The sequence below is a fragment of the Dasypus novemcinctus genome, chromosome 22 (genome assembly GCF_030445035.2).
Source record: "Dasypus novemcinctus isolate mDasNov1 chromosome 22, mDasNov1.1.hap2, whole genome shotgun sequence".
In the NCBI taxonomy this organism is placed as follows: domain Eukaryota; kingdom Metazoa; phylum Chordata; class Mammalia; order Cingulata; family Dasypodidae; genus Dasypus; species Dasypus novemcinctus.
In genome coordinates, this window is record NC_080694.1 from 75,596,552 (window position 1) to 75,600,420 (window position 3,869).

Consider the following 3,869-nt stretch of genomic DNA (forward strand, 5'->3'; position numbering starts at 1 on the left):
GTCTGTGTGTTGGTTTCTGGGGGTCCCATGAAGTGTGCTCCCCTCCTGCCCTGCACGCTCTATGTCCTCTCCGTGGCCCGTCCCATTCCGTTGCCTGGCAACGCCCTGGCCCGTGGCACTTCCAGGGAACGCACGTGCGACGCGCCAGCCGGGAGGGGAGCGGGCAGCCCACCTGTGGTCAGGGAGCTGAGGCTTTCCTGGGCCACGACCCCTCGGGCAGTCCCGATTCCCCCCTCAGACAAAATCCAACAGAAACAGCTACCAAAACGCACTACAAAAAGGTGATGCGGTCACTTGCGCTTCTTTAGTTACAGTTAACGTAAAGGTCCGGCAGGAGGCGTAGTTCAAGTGGCAGTGACCATAAAGGGTATTCTAAGGTCTCCATGACAACTGGAATGGGCTCTAAAAAGGGCCGACAAGGAGCAGATGTGCCTCAACTGATAGAGCGTCCGTCTACCATATGGAGGGTGCAGGGTTCAAACCCCAGGCCTCCGTGACCCGTGTGGAGCTGGCCCATGTGCGGTGCTGATGCGCGCAAGGAATGCCGTGCCACGCAGGGGTGTCCCCCACACAGGGGAGCCCCATGCATAAGGAGTGCACCCCGTAAGGAGAGCCGCCCAGAGCGAAAGAAAGTGCAGCCTACGCAGTAGGGGTGCCACACACACGGAGAGCTGATGGAGCAAGAGGACGCCACAAAAAAGACGAAGTTTCCCAATGTCGCCAGATAATGCAAGCGGATGCAGAACACACAGCGAATGGACAGAGAGCAGACAACGGGGGGAAAGGGGAGAGAAATAAATAAAAACTGAAACCTTTAAAAAATAAGGGCCTTCAGTCTATCAGTTCTTGCACTTGGAACTGAAGGAAAGGTTAAATTTCACTTAAAGGTTAATAAAAACAAAGGGACACTATTTTCTGGCCCAATTCTAGGACCCCCTGTGGGTCTGGGAAATCCAGGTGGAACCTCTGGTTTAGGCTCCTTGAGGGAACGAAGGACCTAGCAGGTTGGGCTGTTGGGATGAAGACCAGAACCAAGGAGCTGAATTGTCTCAGAGGCCGGGACGGACGGGTGACAGCCACCAGGACAGCATTTAACAAAGAGTTCAAATTTGGTTGGAAAAGAAGAAAGAGAAAAAATCAGCTGCAAGTACCGGATGCAGCAGATCTGGCCAGCAGCTCTTAGACAGACTCAAGTTCAGTTGCAGACGTGAGCTGACCGGACGGGGACGCCAGGACACGCTGACTCGGGGTTGCCGGGGCTGGGTCACAGGACCCGAGGGACACGCGAGGAAGTCATGGCCGGCGCCGAGCCCCGCCTCGATAAGCAGCCGAAGTGCACCTGAACTCGTCTCAGCACGTCCCAGCCTGCCCCGCCCTGCGGTCTCCTGCCCCATTCCTGGCACCGTCGTCCCCTGGGCCGTGCAAGCCGGAAGCGGGGCAGGCACGAGGCCCTGCTGTGCCCCGGCCTCCGGGAGCCTGCTCCGCTCCAGCCCGGCCGCCGCGGGCACACGCCGCGCCTTCCTGTCTGCCCTCACCCCGGAGCCGCCCTCCTCCCCTCCCGTTTCTTCTTGGGGCTGCAGCCAGAGTCATCTCTGGAACAAACCTGACCCTGCTCCTCCATTTCAAGACCACTGATCTCAGGATGGAGAACAAAACCTTCCTCCTGGTCACGTCTGGCCCCGCGCCCCTCCAGCCCCCGGCATCTTCGGGCTCCTCCCACAGGCTGCGGTTCCCCACCTGGAGCCCGTGCGCACGCTGTGCCCTCCCCTGGAGCCTGGGCCCGGCGTCCTTGCCTCGTTCGCGCCCTGCCCTTCAGCTGTGTCCTGGGCCTCCTGGCCAGGTCGATGTCCTGTCTCAGAGCACGCGGCTCTCTTCTCTGTGCTTGTTACGTGTGTGTGCGTGTTCCTTTCCCACCTTGTGAGCTCCACGAGGGCGAATTCCTGGAACATGGGCTCCGTAAGTACTGGTTGAAAGAACATTCATCAGTATCAGAGGCCCACACAAGAGACTGGATTATTCTGGGTAGTTAGGGAACTAAAATCGAAACGTGAAAGTTGCAGAAAACAACACTGAAGATGCTGTAGATACTAGGCAGGTGCCATGCTTACTCCATAGCACATCTTATTTAATAATCACAGCACGTGAAGGAAACTTCTTGTTGTCCACAGGGGCTGTTCCTGCCTGAGGCTGCAGAGCCAGCCGCCGGTGGAGCTGGGTGGGAGGCAAGCCAAGCTGCAGCTGCCTGGGGGCAGAAGGTGGGGGGGCTCTCCACAAGGGTCCTTTCCTCTGTCGGGAAGCTCTTGCCACCTCCTCAGCCCCCAGGACCCTCCGTCAGGCCCAGATGGCTCAAGCAGGCTTCTTCCTTGGGGCCAGTTCCCGCCACTGGATGTGCCACCTGGAACGCTTACCCTTAGAGCAGCAGGGCTTTATGCCTCCCCTCATCTGTTCTCCCCAAAATCAACGCACACGTAACTTTTTACAAAGATGGCACCGTGCCGCGGGTGCCATTTTGTAACCTGCCCCCCCTCCAAAAAAAAGTCACGGGTGGCTCCAGGCTGTGACACATACACCACTGACCTCCCCTCTCTCCACCCAGTGTCCTGCCTTGTTGGGACGACAACCCCAGGAGCAACAGTGGCTGTTTCCCCTGTTCTCATAGGACGACGACAAGCAAACACGCTTCGCCAACACCCCTGTGTGGCTATTTCTGTACCCACGTGGGAGAATTTCAGCATGATACACTGAAGGCTGGAGCCACTAAGTGCCGCTGAAATCGCTGCTGGACACGGCCACCTCACCCTTGGAACGGGGCTGCCAGGCCAAGCCTGGGCCGCGATGCCCGTGCCGCTGCCGGCACTGAGGGTGCCAGGCCTTAACCTTCCTTTCTTCCTAATCTGATATTTCGTCTTTTTAATTTCCAGTATTTTGATTCTTTGCTTTTCTTAATTACTAGTGAAGCTGAGAGTTTTCCTGTTTTATAAGGCATTTGTATTCTTTTGCACCTGCTCACCTCTTTCACCAAACTTTAAACATGTTTCTTTTTCTTTTTGCTTTGTGAGAGCCTTTTGCATTTTGTCTATCAAACAGTTCTTCCCAGGCTGTAATTTGCCCTTGAACTTTCCTACTCTTTTGCCATAAAGAAGCTTTATCAGTTCTGCGTCATGCTTTGAGGATTTTAAACACTGCTAAGGAAACGGGACGAGATACCGGGCCAGCGGCAGGGGCCGGCAGGTTCCCGCAGGCCTCCGGGTGGTTCCCGGGCCCCTGCCTTGAAAACGCTCCTGCAAACCCAGCGTCCCCTGAGGTCGTGGGCAGGGCCTCGCCTCGCTGGGCTCCGGGGTCTCAGCAAACGGGAAACAAGCTCGCCTGCAGGAGCTCGGGGAACGCGCAGGGACCTTCCTTCCCTGTCGCGCGGCAGCTTCGCGGGGGACTTGGAGCAAACCACTGGTTCTCGAGACAACCGTGTTTTAGATCATATTAATTACTACATTATAGTGTATGCTATATACTATACTGTATTATACTGTATCATTACTCTTCTACCTAAAAGTGGGTGGAGATGGAAATTAAGCTTTGCCGAGTACCTACAGGGTTAGCTCCTAACCCCCGAACGTGCCCTGACGATGCCGCTTCCAGCGGCGCTAGAGGCTCACCCCGGCGCCCCCGTCCCCGGCAGCGCGGCCGGAGGCGCCGCGGAACCACAGCGCCGGGCCTCGGCGTGCTGCACTCGGCGGCGGCCTTTGGCGGCCGCGCTCCCCGCGGTGCCTGCCGGGAGTCGTAGTCAGACGCGCGCCGGCCCGCGCCCAGCGAGCGAGGACGAGACTCCACTTCCCAGCAGGCGCCGCGGCGGCGAGCGCAGCGCCATTGCC

At 57.7% G+C, this 3,869-nt stretch overlaps 1 long non-coding RNA gene across 1 annotated transcript; it reads left to right on the plus strand.

The window, feature by feature from the left end:
• The first annotated feature begins 1,445 nt into the window (after positions 1-1,445).
• LOC139437392 (uncharacterized) lies at positions 1,446-3,151 on the plus strand. The gene is made up of 2 exons (XR_011647146.1): positions 1,446-1,956; positions 2,660-3,151. It is a non-coding gene; the product is annotated as an uncharacterized lncRNA (long non-coding RNA).
• The last annotated feature ends 718 nt before the right edge of the window (positions 3,152-3,869 follow it).